Source organism: Tamandua tetradactyla, chromosome 5, assembly GCF_023851605.1.
Source record: "Tamandua tetradactyla isolate mTamTet1 chromosome 5, mTamTet1.pri, whole genome shotgun sequence".
Classification (NCBI taxonomy): Eukaryota; Metazoa; Chordata; class Mammalia; order Pilosa; family Myrmecophagidae; genus Tamandua; species Tamandua tetradactyla.
The window spans coordinates 50,245,251-50,264,329 of record NC_135331.1 but is presented as its reverse complement, the minus strand read 5'-3'; the positions used below and the strand labels follow the sequence as shown (position 1 = coordinate 50,264,329).

At 37.9% G+C, this 19,079-nt stretch overlaps 1 pseudogene; it reads left to right on the top strand.

The window, feature by feature from the left end:
* Positions 1-12,797: 12,797 nt before the first annotated feature.
* Positions 12,798-18,648, top strand: LOC143683095 (tRNA-uridine aminocarboxypropyltransferase 1 pseudogene; annotated as a pseudogene).
* The last annotated feature ends 431 nt before the right edge of the window (positions 18,649-19,079 follow it).

Genomic DNA, 19,079 nt, shown 5'->3' with positions numbered 1-19,079 from the left:
TTTTACTCAACTTTCCATACCCTGGATAAAAGAAGCATCAGACACAAGATTTTCACAATCGTGCAGTCACATTGTAAAAATTATATCTTTAAACAATCATCTTCAAGAATCAAGGCTTCTGGAACACAGCTCAACAGCTTCAAGTACTTGCCTCCAGCCACTCCAAAACACCATAAACTAAAAGGAGGTATCTTTATAATGCATAAGAATAACCTCCAGAATAACCTCTTGACTTTGTAATCTCTCAGCCACTGAAACTTTATTTTGTCTCATTTCTCTCTCCCTTTTGGTCAAGAAGCCTTTCTCAATCCCTTGATGCAAGGTCCTGGCTCATACCAGGATTTTTGCCATGTTGCCAGGGAGATTTGCATCCCTGGGAGTCATGTCGCACATAGGAGGGAGGGCATTGAATTCATCTGCTGAGTTGGCTTAGAGAAAGAGGCCATATCTAAGCAACAAAAGAGGTTCTCTGGGGATGACTCTTAGACCTAATTTTAAGTAGGCTTAGCCTATCCTTTGCAGGAATAAGTTTCACAACAGTGAATCCCAAGATTTATTGATTTGGTTGTCCCCACCACTTGTGGGAATATCAGAAATTCTCCACGTGGGGAAGGTGAACATTTCTTCCTTTCTCCCCAGTCCCCCAAGGGGACTTAGTAAATACTTTTATATTCACTGCACAAATTACTCTGGAATATATTGGACCACCATACTAACCTGGACAAACCAACAAGATCTCATGCCTTATTTAAGATCCCATGTACTTATTGTCTTCAACTAAACTGACCATACAAGTTAAATTAGGTAATGCACTACCCAAAATAAACATTTTGCACAAAATAAACATCTCCCCCGTTAGTCTCACATAGATGTTGAAGTTTTAAAATATGGACGATATCATCCTTTACCCTGCATTCTGGTATACCTTAGTCCTATCCAGATCAGCTTCATTCATATCTCAACTTGAAGTTTGATCACCTTTTCAACTTTTTAAACAGTTCCTGTGCAGGGTACTGCTGACTTTCATAGCTTCAGAGCTCTAACTCTGAGTCTCAGGTGTCACATAAATACCCGAAGTTTCTGAGAATGACCAGGTTATATTAAAACAGCTCAGTATCTCAGAATTTAGAATAAACAGTTATACCTTCTAAATATGCATAACTGCTGTAAGAACTTGCAATCTAAGACCCTTTACAATAGGTCCCACACTCTGTTTCTCCAGGTATATACTGAGCAAATGGGTTTCAGGATTATATGGCAACCCCACCCCTAGCCCCCTGTGGAACCGCCACAGTGCCCTCCTAGGGGTTGCACTTCTCAGTTTCCCTATTTTCAATGAATAGGTACCTCTCTTTCTCTGTATTTTCTCTAGGACTTTTTTCTCTCTGTTCATTTTAAAACAGTTTTATTCACACATTATACAAGCCAGCCTAACTGTATAGACATACCTTTGCCACTATAATCTATATGAAGACATTCCCTTTCCTTCCACAAAGAATCCATACCTCTTTCCCCATGCCCCTTGCCTGTTGACATTTAGTTTTGGCATAATGCCTTTGTTATTCAGCAGAAGCATATTACAATGTTATTGTTGACTATAAACCCTAACTTGTATTGATTGTACTTTTTCCATAGGCCATCTATTTTCAACACCCTGCAATATTGACATTCATTTGTTCTCCCTTATGCAAAATGTTGTTTTTATTTGTACATTTAATCACCATCATTGTCTCTAGGCATTGCTAAACTATACCATCTCTGTCTTTATCTTCTATCCTGCCTTCTGGTTTCATATGTGCCCCCAGCACTTCTCCCTCAATCATACTCACATTCAGCTTCATTTAGTGTACTTATATTATCTGCTACAATCAAGTAGTATTGTGCAATCCATTCCTGAATTTTTATAATCAGTACTGTTACACAGTCTTTATTCCTTCAGCAGCAGTTGCCCAATCTCTACCCTATTTCTTTTTCTGATAACCAGTATTCTTAACTTCAACTCTCAAAGTTCATTCATTAATGTTAGTTCACGTTAGTGACCATACAGTATTTGTTCCTTTTGTTCGTAGCTAATTTCACTCAGCATAATGTCCTCAAGCTTCACCCACATTGTTACATGCTTCATGACTTATTCTGCCTTACAGCTGCATAATATTCCATCGTATGTACATACCACAGCTTGTTTAGCCACTCATCTGTTGATGGACATTTGGGCTGTTTCCATCTCATGGCAATTATAAATAATGCTGCTATAAACATTGGTGTGAAAATGTCCACTTGTGTCCTTGCCATCAGGTCCTCTGAAAATATATGTAGTAATGGGATTGCTGGATCATATGGCAATTCTATACTTAACTTTCTGAAGAACCACCAAACTGCCTTCCAGAGTGGTTGTACCATTTTGCATTCCCACCAATAGTGGATAAGTGTGCCTCTTTATCCACATCCTCTCCAGCATTTGTCGTTTTCTGTTTTCTTGATAATAGCCATTTTAGTGGGTGTGAAATGATACCTCATTCTGGTTTTGATTTGTATTTCCCTAATAGCCCAGTGAGTTGAGGGCTTCCATATGTCTTTTAGCCATTTGTATTTTCTCTTCTGAGAAGTGTTTGTTCTTGTCTTTTGTCTATTTTTTAATTGGGCTTGTCTTTTTGTTGTTGGGTTGAAGAATCTCTTTATATATTCTAGATACTAAACCCTTATATGATATGTGGTTCCAAATATTTTCTCCCATTGTATAGGCTGCCTTTTGACTTTATTGACAAAGTTATTTGATACATAAAAGTGTTTAATTTTGACATGTTCCCATTTATCTAATTCTTTTTTCAATGCTCGCATTTTGGTTGTAAGGTCTATGAAACCACCTCTTATTACAAGAATTATAGGATATTTCCCTATATTTTCTTCAAAAAGTTTTGAAGAAAAAAGTTTTATAGTCTTAGCACTAATGTTTAGATCTGTGATCCATTTTGAGTTAATTTTTAGAGGGTGTGAGATATGGATCCTCTTTCATTCTTCTGCATATGGATATCCAGTTCTCCAAGCACCATCTATTGAAGAAGCTGCTCTGTCTCACCACCTACATTATTGACGGTAGTAGCCTTCACTTACAGACAACTGATTGTAGATACTACCCACATCTCTACGGCAACATCTAGGTCTGTGTTTGACCAAACAACTGGACACCATAACATAGCCAAACTGACATATAAAATTAGCCATCACAGTGCTTATACTTCATTAATCCTCTGGCCTAGTTTCTATGGACATCTGATGTTTTGGCAGAGAGTGGAAACTAGAAGTATAAAACAAAATAAAACAATCATTTTCACACAAAAATATCTGTGAGAAGGTTGGGACAAGATATTTGGCTGACTTTGGTAAAGTGTGAATTCAGTCACACTTGGAGAAAAGCATGGTAAGTTACATGGGTGCCAGCAGGATCAGAAGCAGTAAGAGATAGTGGTAGAGAAAACAGCTCAATAAGGACAACTGAAATAGTATCCTAGCCAGAGCTCAGTAGCTGGTGCAGACAAAGGGACTCATTCATTAGCAAATGTTAGATATCCCATGGGGACTCCCAGAAATGTGGGAAGGAGATTTTAAGGGAACAGGAACTTCTGCCATAGTAGGCTTGTGCCAGGAAAGCATAGCTCATTTAGTCACAGGACACATTAGGAACATTTCAGAAATGCACACAACTCAGACTGCGAAGGTTAAGGGAAACTTCTGAGAAAAGGTGTTCCTATAATATGATCAGAAAAATTTTTTAGAGATTCTTATAAGCAAGCAGAGCAAAAAATTATGGGAGCTTGAATTTAGTAGCTACAATACTGCAAATTTGTCTCTGGAAAAGGTCAGATTGTAAGAACTTAATTCACTTTTCAGAAGTGTGATGGGGCATTGTGATGCTCTGGGAAAATAGAGGCTTTCCTTGGAGCTTGACTTTTGGCTCAAATTCCAAGACCTCCATTTACTGGCCAAATTACCTTCATCAAGTTACATAAACTGATTGTGTGAATCTACATTTTACTCATAAAAATGTTTGATGCCTGACTGAAATGTGAGACATGAAACATGACATATGACTTTCTTTTTCTGCTCTTAACATGGACACATATGTGAACTTTTCATTCTGTGGCTACCTAAATCCGAGTATTAATTATTACTTTTATATAAAATCCTCTCTCCTCTCCTCATTTAAATATTACTATGGTGATATGACTCTCCAGAGAAGCTCAGTAGAGGTTGAAGCAGGTAAATGGTTGTCACATCCCTTGTGATTTTTATGTCTACATGAATATAAATTTGATAAATCAAAAAGGTATATCTTTTTAAAATAGGCTTTTTGCAGGCCTTTTCTAAGGCCTTATCATTTTGAAAAAGATGAAAATTAAAAAAAAACATTTTATTTGAAATAAAAGGAGGTATCAGAAAATTCTTCGAGATAGATCATAGTGATTGATTTTTAAAAATATTTCTAGCCAGCTACAACAATTAAATACACATTATATCAGCAATCCCATCTTGTATTCATGAAAATGATGGGAAATGGAGGGATGACATCATCAACATGGCAATATATGACACCTCCTGGAAACCTCTCTCCAGAGATTCAGCAAGAAAGAAAAAAAAAGGATAATTTTCACTTGTTCAGAACTTTGGAGGAAGCTAAAGACTGGAGAACGATCCCACAAATGCTGAATCAAAGAAACATATTAAGTGGAAAATGTCCATCCCAAACTGGTGGGTCATCTCTGTTCCCCCTCACTCAGTCCCACACAGCTTGGGAAGTGCCCAGAGGAAGTAGTCAGGATCCCTCCCACCCCCCCACTTGGGACACAGAGTATAAGATCTTTCACAGCAGTGATAGAGATCCCCACCTATATCCAGACGCAGAGACCCGAGCCCACGGGGACCATGGCAGGGCTTAAGCACACACGACAAGGAGAAATTTCCAAAATGGAGGATTAGGGAGGAAGTGACAGAATCTTTTCCAAAAAGCAACAAATAGCCAGGAAGAAACTGCCCAAACTGACAATTTGGGGACCTAGGGGACAGGGGAGGACATAAGTGAGGAGCAAAAAGTCTGAGAAAATGTGGACAGAGACTGTAACTCCAACAGTGGTCCCTCATGCACCTACCCACCCTTGAGGAAAACAGTTGCAGAAGGCCCAATCCTTACCTGGGGGACAGCTGCAGACTGGGGTGGTTGAGGAAATCCTCCAACACTGAGCCATATTTTGGACAGTGAAGTGAGGGCAAAAGAACCCTGCAGTTTCAGCTCTGCCCAGATGCTGCTGGGCTCCAGGAGGTAAACAGTTTCTGAGGATGATTAAATCACTAAAGAGTGCCATCTTCTGAGCAGGCCACAAAGTGAAGAGAAAATTACAGTGCTTTTCAGAGCCTCTCCAGACCCTATCCCAGGCCCATTGGAGCTGGTCTATACCTCATGCATGAATACCCAGCCCTGTTTCAGCTGAGAAATACAGACGACCCAACTGTCAAGGCAGTGACCTAATACAAACCAAAGCAACAGCTAAATCCTAAACAAGAGAGAGAGAAATAAAGCTATAGAATAGACTCATTAAGAAAATCAGATGACCAAATGTCAACAAGAAATTACAAAGCACACCAAAACTTAAGTGAAATGGCTGAAAGGAACTGGTCAAAAAGTCAGAGGAGATACAGAACCTTCAACAACTAATCAAAAATGTGCAAACAAATCTCCTGAATCAATTCAAAGACATGAAGGAAAATGCATATAAAAAGATAAAGGCTATTAAGAAGACACTAGAAGAACCTAAAGAAGACTTGAAAGAATGCATAGAAAATGACAGACATTATAGAAATAAAAAACACTGTAGATGAAATTAAAAACATACTGGAAACACACAACAGCAAAATTGAAGAGGCAGAAGGATCAGTGAGCTAGAAAGCAGATCAACCAAATTTGAATGGGCAAAAGAACAAATGGAGAAAAAAAAAGTAAAGATTTGAAAAAGGTCTCAGGGAAGTGATTGGCAACACAAAGTGCAAAAATATACATATCATGGGTGTCCCAGATAGAGAAGAGAAGGGAAAGGGGGCAGGAAGAATATCTGAAGAAATAATGGCTGAAAATTTCCCAACTTTTTGTACTGGTTTGAAACTGTTATGCACCCCCAGAAAAGCCATATTCTTTTGATCCTAATCCAATCTTGTGGGGGGACCCGTTGTTTGGGTGGGACCTTTTGATTATATTGTTTCCATGGGGATGTGACCCATTCAATTGTGGGTAGAACCTTTTGATTAAATGGAGATGTGACCCAACCCATTCAAGGTGGGTCTTAATCCTTTTTCTGGTGCTTGTATGAAGAGAAAAAAAGGCAGACAACATAGAGAGAGCTCAGAGCCAACACAGAGGCAGAGAAATGAAACCAGTTGTTTGGAGATGCTAAGCTAAGAAATGAAATCCAAAGTTTGCCCCAGAGAAGCTAAGAAAGGAGACACAGACACTTGGAGATGCTGAGAGAGCCTTTTGAAAGCAGAAGCCCAGAAAGAAGAACAGCAGACCTTGCCATATGCCTTCCCATGAGACAGAGAAACCTTGGACTCGATCAGCCTCTTGTTGGTGCCTTAATTTGGACATTTTCACAGTCTTAGAATTGTAACTTGTAACTTAATAAATCCTCTTTATGAAAGCCAGTCCAAAAATAGCCAGCCTATTTCTGATATATTGCATTCTGGCAGCTTTAGAAAACCAAAACACCTTAAAAAGGCATACATTTGCAAATCCAAGAAGCTCAACATAATCCAAACAGAATAGATCTAAATAGACCCACTCCAAGACTTGTAGTAATCAGACTGCCAAATGCCAAAGAGAAGGAGAAAATTCTGAAAGCAGCAAGAGACAGTAATTCACCACCTGCAAGGGAAGTCAAATAAGACTACATGCTGATTTCTCACCAGGCACCACGGAGGTGAAAAGGAAGTGGTATGATATATTTAAGATGCTAAAAGAAAAATTGGCAGCCAAAAATTCTCTATCCAGCAAGACTGTTCTTAAAAAAAAGATGGAAAGTCTAAAATATTCACAAGCAAACAGAAACTGAGAGAGTTTGTTAATAACTGTACAAGAACTACTAAAGAGAGTCCTGCTGGCTGAAAAGAAGACAGGAGAGAGAGGTCTGGAGTTGGGTAAAGAACTGAAAAATATTCGTAAGGGTATCTTAAAGGATAAAAAAAGAGAGAAAAAAGATCTGACAAATAAAAACCAAAGGGATAAAATGGTTGAATCAACAACTGCCTTACAGTAATAAATTTGGGTGTTAATGGATTAAATTCCCCAATCAAAAGACACAGATTGATAGAATGGTTTAAAAACATCGATCCCTGTACATGCCATTTACAAGAGACTTATCTTAGACCCAAAGATACAGATGGGTTGAAAATGAAAGGATGTACAATGATATTCCAATGCAAAGCTGTTATAACAGATAAAGAAGAACAGTATATTTAATAAAAGGAGCAATTCACCAAGAAGAAATAACAATCATAAATATCTGTGCTCCTAATGGAGTGACCCAAAATGCATGAGGCAACACTGGCAGAATTGAAAGGAGTAATAGACAACTCTACCATAATAGTTGAAGACTTCAACACACTGCTCTCTCCAATAGATAGAACATCTTCTAAAAAGAGGATCAATAAAGGAACAGAGAAACTAAATAATATGACAAATTAACTATACCTAACAGACACACATAGAACATTGTACCCTAAACATCAGGATACGCATTCTTCTTAAGTGCTCATGAAACATTCTCTAGGATAGACCACATGCTGGTATAAAACAAGTCAGTAAATTTAAAAAAATTGAATCATACCAGAACTTTCTCTGATCATAATGGAATGGAGCTGAAAATCAATCTGACAGAGAACTTGAAATACACAAGTACATGGAGGTTAAACAACATGATTTTAAACATGCAGTGGGTCAAAGAAGACATTACAGGAGGCATCAGTACATTTCTCAGGACGAATGAAAACAAGAACACAGCGTATCAAAACTTACAGCATACAGTGAAGGCAGTGCTGAGAGGGAAATTTGTAGCCCTAAATGCCTACATTAAAAAGGAAGAAATAGCTAAAATCAGCAATAAATCAAACAGCTAGAGGAACTGGAGAAAGAACAGCAAACTACTTACGAAAAGCAAGCAGAAGGAAAGAAAGAACAAAAACTAGAGCAGAAATTAATGAAATAGAGAATAAAAAGATAGTAGAAATAAGCAATAAAACAAAAAAATTCTGGATGCAATGGTAGTTCAGTGGTAGAATTCTCACCTGCCATGCAGAAGACCCGGGTTCAATCCCTGGCCCATGCACTTACCTGCACCCCTCCCCCCCCAAAAAAATTCAAAAATTGGTATTGCAATAACTGGATAGTCACATGGAAAAAGAATGAAATGTGATCCCCACCATATAGCATACAAAAAAAGCAATAATAAAAAATTTAAAACAAAAAACTAAAATAAATAAAATTATTCAGTTTATGTTTAAAAAACAAAACAAAACCGAAAGTTGGTTCTTTGAGAAGATCAATAAAATTGACCAATCCTTAGCTAAACTGACAAAGACAAAAAGAAAAAAGGTGCAAATAAATAAAATCAGAAACAAGAAGGGCAGCGTTAACACAGACCCTGAAGAAATAAAAAAGATCATAAGTGGTTACTATGAGCAACTGTATGCCAACAAACTAGACAACTTAGATGAAATGGACAATTTCCTAGAAATATGTAAACAACGTACACTGACTGGAGAAGAAAGACCTCAAGAAACCTTTCATAAGTAAAGAGATTCTATCACTCATCAAAAACCTACCAACAAAGAAAAGTGAGGTTTGCCAAGCATTCCAAGAAGAATTAACACCATTCTGTTCAAACTCTTCCAAAAAATTGAAAAAGAGGGAACATTATCTAACTCATTCTATGAAGTCAACATCACCCTGATGCCAAAGCTGGATAAGGATACTATAAGGAAAGAAAACTTCAATCTCTGTAATGAATATAAGTGCAAGAATCCTTAACAAAAACCTGCAAATAGAATCCAATAGCATATTAAAAGAATTATACACCATGACTGAGTGGGCTTTATTCCACGTATATGCAAAGGTGATTCAACACAAGAAAATCCATTAATATAGTACACTACATTAATAAATTAAAAGGGAAAAAAACATGATCTCAATTGAGGCAGAATAGGCATTTGACAAAATGCAACATCCTTTCATGACAAAAACACTTCAAAAGGTAAGAATCAAAGGTAACTTCCACAACATGATAAAGGACTTGTATGAAAAACTCACAGCCTAGATCATAATCAATGGAAAGAGACTGAAAGCTTTCCCCTAAGATCAGGGACAAAGCACTGTTATTCAACATTGTACTAGAAGTTCTAGCTAGAGCAATTAGGGAACTGAATGAAATAAAAGGCATTCAAATGGGAAAGGAAAAGTAAAACTGTCGCTATTTGAAGATGACATGATCCTATATTTAGAAAATCCAGAAAAAGTGACAACAAAGTTATTTGCGCTAATAAGTGGATTCAGTAAAGTGGCAGGAAATAAGGTCAAACACGGAAAAATCAATAGTGTTTCTATAAACTATTAAAGAGTGATCCGATGAGATAATCAAGAAGAAAAACTCCATTTACAACAGAACCTAAAAGAATCAAATAACTAGGAATAAACCTAACCAAGGATGTTGTGCTGGTTTGAAACTGTTATGTACCCTATTTTTGCGGATGGGACCTTTTGATTAGCCTACTTCTATTGAGATGTGACCCAATCCTTTCCAGTTGGGTCTTAATTCTTTACTGGAGTCCCCCCCCTTTTTTTAAAAAAAAAAACAAACTTTTTAAAAAATTGTATAATATAATATATATACGAAGCAAAGAAAGAAAAAAACAGTAGTTTTCAAAGCACTCTTCAACAAGTAGTTACAGGACAGATTCCAGAGTTTGTCATGGGCTACCGTACCATCCTCTCACATTTTTCCTTCTAGCTGTTCCAGAATATAGGAGGCTAGAAGGAATAAATATTTTTTTTTATCATCACAATCAATATTTTTTTCTTTTTGTGAAGAGTAACACGTATTAAAAGCAAAGTTTAAAGCACAGCACAACAGTTGTAGAACAGATTTCAGAATTTGGTACAGGTTTTTATTTCAGCTGCTCTAAGATCCTGTAACCTTTGTAGAATCTTATATATTGCCCTAGGTGTTCTTTAGGATTGGCTAGAATGATTTGGTTGGGGTTTGACAAGCTATGATAGGTAGTAATGTCTATATGAAACTTGCATAAAAGTGACCTCCAGAGTAGCCTCTCAACTCTATTTGAACTCTTTGCCACTGAAACTTTGTGACGTACACTTCTTTTCCCCCTTTTGGTCAGGATGGAATTGATTCCGTAGTGGCAGAGCTGGACTCATCTCTAGGAGTCATCTTCACTGGACTACTTTATGAAGATGTTAAAAGACAGTAAAAGCCTGAAGAATTGGGGTATATAAATCATCATAAGAGCTGGAAAATTTTTAGCCATTATTTCTTCAAGTGTTCTTTCTGGCCCTTTTCTCTTCTCTTCTCTGTCTGGAGAAATTGTGGTGCCCATACTGGCGACAGCACCATCACCTAGAAGAGTGTTAGAAATGTGTATACTTGGGCCCCAGCCCAGACCAAATGAACTGGACACTCTGAGGGGTGGATCCAGTCGTCTGTACTTTAGTGAGCCTTCCAGGTGATTCTGATACAGAATGAAGTTTGAAGCTCTGCTTTAGACAGAGCTCAAATTTTAATGTGCATTAAAAACCATTCACTGGGGATATGGTCAAAATGCACTTTCTGATTCTATATTAGGACCTGAGATTCTGCAATTGTAAAAAGCCACCAGTGAAGCCAATGCTACTGGTTTGTGATCATTATATTAAGTAGCAAGGCTGGTCCCCTCTGGCTATCTCCAGTTAGGGCACAGAAGGATATAAACCCATTGCTCAGTGTATCAACCCTATTTTTTGCTTTAATCCCTATTGGTCAGAAGGAAAGACACTTAAAGAGATGTCAACTACTTAAATATAAAGTGTTTGGTCATCAGCCAAAACACAGCTCATGAATCTCTGATGGAAAAATGTTTTACTCACATAGAGAAGAAACTGAACAAGGTCAGCTTCACTAGTGGGTGTTGTTTCCTCATAGCCAGCAGGTTTCAATCCATGGCCCATACAATTGTGTGCAGCTCCCCTCTCTTGTATTTGTGTGTAATAGTGGAGGAAACCCACTGACTCACTGCCAGGGACAGATGTATATCAGGATATGAGCTGGGTAGCTCAGGACAATACGGGAAGGAATGGGCCAGCAGTCCCCTTATCTACCAGGCAATTGTGTTTTATCTCACCAGGCCAACACACCTGGTCCCAAACACCAGGATGTATTATTTGTGGGTCCCAAGGAAAGGCTGCAGGCCACGCTAGGACTGTCTTCTCCTACACCCCCAACCAAAGAAATTTGTGGTTACAAACAGTGTATTTTAACTAAAAGTAGGGCGGGAGGCTGAGTTTTCTGCTGTAATAATGAGAGGAACTCCTGCACCTTGTATATGCAATAAGTTCCCCAAGCTTTGCTTCCTGGTAGTGTCAAAAGGAAGTGGTGTGACGGCAGAAAAGGACTGCGATGGTGCATCTGGAGGTATAGGACCTTTGAAGTCTCAGAGAGGTTCCCTAACCTGAAGGAGCCACGCGGACAAAAAAGGTGACAAAATCGCAGCTAATGTCTGAGGTCAAGATAGGGCCTTTCCTCTCCCCTCTCTCTGCCTCAACACTGGGGGAAGCTGAGGTGGGCTGAGGTAACGTCTCCACTGCCTGGGATGGCAGTGGAGACTCAGATTCTGAAATGACTTGTAAATTGAATTGTAGAAAGTTAAAGTATTAATCATATGTTTAATGTTTGATAATTTGGATTGAGATTGGTTCCAGTACATTTACCATTGTCTCATGTGTAGGAGGCCTCTGGCCATGAAACCTTTATTTTTATCAATAGCTGAAAGGAAAATCCTCTGGGTCCTTGTAAGGCCCAATTCAACTGGCTGTGTGAACTTGTGACCCATGGACTTTAGTCCTCATTATACACACACAGAGGGGTGAATAATCTCTTTAAGATGGAATAGCAGGTCTCTGCTCAATCCTTCTTGGTTGACTGATGGGAGAGAATATGGTTTAGAGCTGGTCCTGGTAGCAATCTGGGGAATATTCTGTGAATCCGTATCTGCCAGCTGAATTATCACAAGCACTCCATGTTTTAAGGAAGGAAAGAGGAGGGAAGAATATCTCCCTACTGGGTATAACAAGCTATCTAAATATTTGCACATGAAATAGAAGAAAAACTCATTTTTGAATAAAAAGAAATGATTCTAATATATAAAGACTTTCAAAACAACATAGTTCAAAGTGTATACTTAAAAGATAATAAATCTATTGTAATTGTTCAGAATTATTCTATCAAAGGCATGAAAATTGAATTTTCTCTGTTATTTATATCCTCTCAACACACCCTTTTCCAAAAATATTGAAGGGTAAGTTCAAGTCATCCAGAAGTAAGTAATAAAGAAGGTAATTGTGTGGAGTATGTGCTAACATCTTGAAAATGTTTCCTGAAATACACTTTAGAAAAGGCTGCTGAATAGGATTCCCTGGTGACACAAAAGATGAAGTTGTAGATGCAAGAGATGACACAAGCAAAATCTTAAAAGAATGGTAGAGTTGCTGCCAAATGGGTCATGGTGGTAGTGATTGGGCTTGTGGGGATGTTGATAGTGGGGTCAGTGCTTCGGGAGGTGGCAGCAGTGGAGGGAATGTGGAGGTGATGGTGACAGCAATGGTGATGGTGGATTTATTGGCATTGGTGGCACTTACTGTGGTGGGGCCAGTGAAGGCAAGTACTTCTGGTGGGACTGGTGTCTGTTTAATCAGAGCGTGTGGAAATAATGAAGTAAAATTATGTGTTGACAAACAATAGGTTGTTCTAGTAACTGGTGCTAAAGAGCACAATTCAAGAAAACATGAGGCTATAGAGGAAGATAGGAGAAGTACTTTGTATTTTATTCTGCAGGGATAGAGGGATCTAACAAAGACTTTATTAGGGTGTAGAAAGATAGGGTTTGGGTTAGAAAGGTCATTCTTGCAGCAAGGGAATAGTGGAAACAGTGTTTTAATTGGTCATATGGTGATTTCTTCTCAATTCTAACTTGGTTCAGGGCCCCTACCCCATTCTTATTAAAGGAAGCACAGACAATACAAGCCAAGTTAAAATTAGAGGAAACAAAATACAATGTCCAACTCGGTCAGATCCTTCTTATTGCTTGTCCAGGAGCACCTGCCTTCTGCCTGTGTGTCCAGGCTCTGATACGGACACCCCCACTTTTTTCTTCCCCCACCCAGGATGCTCCAGACGTGATAGATGTTGACTTTTACGGCTCCTTAGTTCTGCTAGCTCATCATTGCGTACCAGTCCTGCTGCTTGCAAACCAGGGATGCAGATATAATTTTACCCCAAATGACTTAACATATGTCTTGAACTTTCATTCTACCTGTTGCTAAACATAATCTTGAACAACACAGGGCTGGTCACCTTGGGGATTTTCTAGGTAAATTCAAGATCTCCCCTTTTCTCCCTATAGTCTCATATAAATTCTGTGGGTGGTAGTTAGTGGGTGAGTTATGTGTGCCACCATCTGGGTGGATAGGGGGCAGTATATCCTTTGTTGGTGTCCACTGTTGATAGAAACCAATTTGTTTCTAATCAGCATCTATCCTCAGGTGAGTACTGAGCTGGCCAAGTCTTTCAAATGGCTTCAGTCAATACCAGTGGTGAAGCCCCTTAAAATGCTGGTGAGACTCCTGAGGCTGGCCTTTTTCGGGATCACCTCAAGTGTCTGGGGGGCAGAAGGGTGAGAACCTGGACATCAAGTGGGGGCCTGTAAGGAGTGTCCATTTGGCCTGCCCATGTGCCTCTGCCCCCATTCAGCCTGACCCACGCTGTTTCCCCCACTGGGGGTGGTGTGGTAGAAGTCCCTGGTGCTTTCCCTTCATTCCCTGCTCTTTTCTCCTTCCAGTCACTCAAGAGGATTACAGTTAGGCATGGCTGTGCCATTAGTTCCAGCCATGGGCTGTGAATTGAAGTGAACTGAAAGCTTCTTCTGGGAAAAGCATTTAATTGCAGAGATAAAGACACTCCAATACTCTCTTTTCCTGTTTCAGTAACTGAAAAGGCTGTACGCTACTGAAAGAACAGCAAGGAATAGTGGGGCTTCTGTCGGCCTGAGCCCCCAGGTAGCATGTGAGTCAGAGTCCCTGCCTTTCTCATGTATTGTAAGCAAGAAATAATGTGGCATTATTCCTCAGGGATGTGGGGTTGTTAGTTATCACAGCGTCACCTAGGTTCTCCTAACACCGATGGCACAGAAAATTCTGTAGAATGCTGCCATTTCTATTGTAACTACTTGGAGATTCCTTAAAGAAACTTGTCCCATAGTTGGGCTTCAACTCAGTGGGGCCCATGTGTCCTACAACTATGGAACTTTCATTAGGAGCATCGCTTCTTCTTAAATTTATTTCTCTGTCTTCTCTCTTATTTGAATATTAGTTCAATTGAAGTTTTCCTACACTGAAGAATTAATATTAGTTCATATGCTATTCTACATGGAAGAATACATGTGGAATGAAGTACATGCTAGATTCACAGTTTTTCACAGTTATAGAGGAGTTTTTGTAGTCAGGTGAATAAGGTCTTAGAGTAAAAAAACTTTATCTTATTAAAAAATAAAGAAGGAAACCAACATTGAGTCATGCATGCTTTGGCCGGTGTTGTGAGAGGCTTTTTCATGTTTGGGGACTTTTTAGACTTCCAACAGTCCTATAAGATAGACATGTTATCATCCTTGCTTTTAAAGAGGAAGAAAGTAAGCCCCAGAAAGGCCAAGTAACTTGCTTAAAGCTTCTCATTTCAAAATGGTAGAATCAGGATCTAAACTCAAGTCCCTTTGACTCCAAAGACCAAGCTATACATGTAAATAAACAAGTAGTTAGACAGATCAGAAAATTCTTTTGCAGTCACAGATATGTAAATATTTTTTAATAGTGTCAGAAGAGCAAGGTTGATATATCTTATGTTTTTACCATTTTAAAATGGAGTCACTAAACTGAAAAACAGCTTGACTTTTGGTTAAAATGATCAAAAGCCAGTTTTCTATGCCTACATTGCTGAGATTTCTTGGAGAATTATTTTAATAAAATTGCACATTGTTTAATCTCATCAGAACGAGAAAATAAAATCATCCTGGCACATTTATTTTTCAAAAGATACTTATTGATTAAGTGAAAGATTTCTGCTAATAAGAGTTTTGGGGAAAAAAAGACACTAAAATATAGACAATAGATTAAAAAATATATCAAATGGAAAAGTCTCACCTTGAATTAATAACTAGAAGAAAGATTTTATACTATAACCAGAAATGGTATCAACATTTAAATCATTACGAAGTAGAATCAAGTTAGCCTTAAATTTCACTTTGAGAGTCAAATGTAGAAAGAAGAAGAGAAAGAGATGCATGCTACTATTTTGTATAAGTACTTATTACAGGAAATTACTTTTATTAATCAACAATAATTTCAATCCAGCAAACTAATACTGATAGGATGTTCTCCTTTTGCTTTGTTTTATTTTTCAATAAAACAAATTAACAAAATGGGTAGTTTTATTATTAATGACAATTCAGACTATTGAATTATTGATATAGTATAGAAATTATTTCCATGTTTCCATGGCACCAACTGTTTAGGTCAATGAAAAATGAGACAAGCCTATTATTGCAATTCAGTGTTTTATTTTTTTGTGATGTGTTGAAAATTTCTGAACCTATGACTTAGGCTATAGTATTCATTCTTGCCGTATAAATTTATAGCAATTTTCTTATTTGGTTGGTTAATACTTGGTGGACAGTTTTTGAAAAAGATGCATGAATTCATGGCACTTAAATGCCTTCCTATTTGGGAGGGAAAAAAGGCATTTTTGTGTGTATAAATGCTTAAGCTACTGAAAGAACTCGAGGGTGTATTAAGATGAACTTTTTGATTGTGTCACCTCAGGGGAGGATCGGGGTGTCTATCACCATTCAATTTCAAGATATGATCATACTTTATGTCTCTGCCTCTGACTTGTTTCATGACAAACATTTACAGGGAGAAAAATGGGAAAAAATGGCAGTTAGCTTACGAATAAACCAGTTAAAAACTAAAAATGGAGTAAAATGTATTAACTACTCAGAACAGTATTCTGTGAAAGTTACAAAGAATTTTACCATGTTTTTAGCTATTGTTCTATGTAAGTCAGCGAAAGATGTCACTACATTGACAGCAAGGGGCAGGGCTAGGCTGACCAAAGGACACTTTTTCAAGGGCAATGGAGTCACATCAGAAACAGCCCCAGCTCTGCTGTCTGCCTAATTAGATTGTCCTCGGATATTCAATTTAGCTGATATTGAATCCTTATTATGAGCAAATGGCTGTGTTTGATGTGTGTCTGTCTTAGCAGGAGAGGTTGATTGGGGTCAAGAAAAAATCTTTTGGCTTTGTAAGTGCTTTGAATGCCATCTGGCCCCATACTCTTGGTCTGCTGCTGAGGAAACTGAGGTTCTCAGAGGTTAATTGACCTCCTCCAAAGTCATTTGGCTGCCATGATTAACAAAGCAGGCTATCACACAGTCTTCCTGAATTTCAGTTCAACTCTACTTCCACTCCATCACCTGTATCCTCAGGTGTCTGCCATTTGCTTACTTTGCACAGTAAACAGATGGTTCCTCCTCACGTATTTAACTTGATGGCCATAGCTTCTTGTTATATATATATATAACAAGAATATATATATAGATTCTTTGCAAGAATGAATTTGCTTCTTTCCAATGCTTTCCACGGATGGCATAACATTTTGATCCTCAGCTACCAGGAAAAAATCATGAAAGCATGGTGACTACACCTCATATTGGTCAATTATAGACTTTAAGTGGTGTCTCAACTCACCCCCTGGCCAGGACAAAGACATGGAACACTGAACAAGGCCAGTTTTCCAAACACTAAGATGATGTATGGGATTTGAGTGAGGTTTATCTGATGCCTGGAGGTCACCAAGCTAAGCGCTAAGGGTGATATAGGATGCTGGAACCAAAAAAACCCACATTCTGTAAAAAGTAATAAATATCAAAGGGGCTGAGAGATTCAAGGTGAAGGGTCTGGGCCCATTTACCCCTCATAAGTTCCTCCTTTCTCCTGGTCTCTGCCACCTTCCTAGAATTAGAGGGGCTGAATGGAGCTGTGTCACCATGAGGAGTAGAGTCCCTCATTCCAGAAGGGGCATTGAATGGGACTGTATCTGCTAGAGGAATAATGGTTTTGGACCCATTTGGGGCCCATTAGGGAAAAAAAAGTCTTCCATTTTTTCCCTAAAAACAAATCAAACAATAACAACTTTTACAACTGTTTCCAGACCCAGAGAAGACCCATCCCAGAAAAAGTGCCAATTCCAATTGGTTGATGAAATGATTAATTAACTTAGAGTCACAACATCTAAGCATCACCTCTGACTGAACCCCATACAAATCTAAGCATGCCAATGAGGGTGTGTTTTAGAGCTTGGTGTTATACATTTATTTGAATGAAAAGTGTCTCTCGAGCCACCCATAATTTTCAAAAAGAGTAAGAAAATAATAAAAAAAAATTGTCGGAATACAGTAGTCATTAACTATTGTATTGTCTCTGAAGATCCCCTTCAAAACTTAAGCTTATGAAGTTCTTCTAACTTCAATTATGTGGGAGACAAAGCAGTCCCAAAGTTGTGATTAAAGAATGTTCTTCATGTATATGTGCTACGTTCCATTGGAAATGTATTAATCAAATTGATTGCAATATTTTAATTGAGGATTCACACCATTAAACATCCGAATGAAACATATGGCAAAAGTACTGCTATAACATCCAAAGCTCTTGGAATCTGAAGATGTAGATATTTATATGTATTATTATATTTCAGACTAAAAAGGGAAAAAAACTCGTGATGTTGCACTTAATTTCCCTGGTCCCAGTCCTGTCTCAGTAAAAGTTACATATTTTCATCTGCAAAGAAGATTCAAAATAAAACTAAAGACAAAAAGGATGTCCCTGAAAAGTCATGTATTAAATGCAAAAAGTTTGAATTACAAGAAAAGTATGATCTGAGGTATTTAGTAAGTGAAAAGAGTCAACTTTAAAAATAATTATATTTATAGATAGCACCTGGAACAAAACAATTAAAATGTTCACTAATGAGTGACTTCAAGGATTGGTACAGGTTGAGCTACAAACAAGAAAACTTTGGGCCCTATCAAAATAGTAAGCCGTACACTTTCCTTTCTATAATTGAAGCCATTTATTACTTTCTGGCAGGTTATCATTCTGATTTGTTAATTTGTAAGTTCAAAGGACAATATTACAAACCTTTGCTTTTATATTATTTTATTTACCAGTTGATGAATGCCAAATATTCTGGAGCAAAGGAAGCAAGACCCTGTGTCCTCTGGTTTTACCAAGATTAATATTATTATACTTGCTCTTTTAAATTTGTATTGATTAAACAAACTTAGAAAATAATAATCTGCAATGCATGCTGGCTATTCATTTTATCTCAGTTTTATTTTAGTAAGTTAATTATATAAGGTGCAATATTTAAGGGAATTTTTTTAAAAGATAAAGCTGACTAAGAAAACTCCTGTCAAAGATTATATTAAACTTGGAATTTTCTAACTGTAGTACTGCATTTTAGCATAATTATGTATTATTTAAAAACAAAACAAAATCCAAGTAAAGGATCTGGGCATGGGGTATGTTGTTCCTGATAAGATGGCAATATAGCAGGATCTCGACTCTGAGGATGACATAGAACTGAGGGGGATAATGCCATAGCTCAAAAGATGAAAGCTGGGAGAGTCATCTGAAGAATTTGAAGATGATTGAGTCTCTTTGCAGT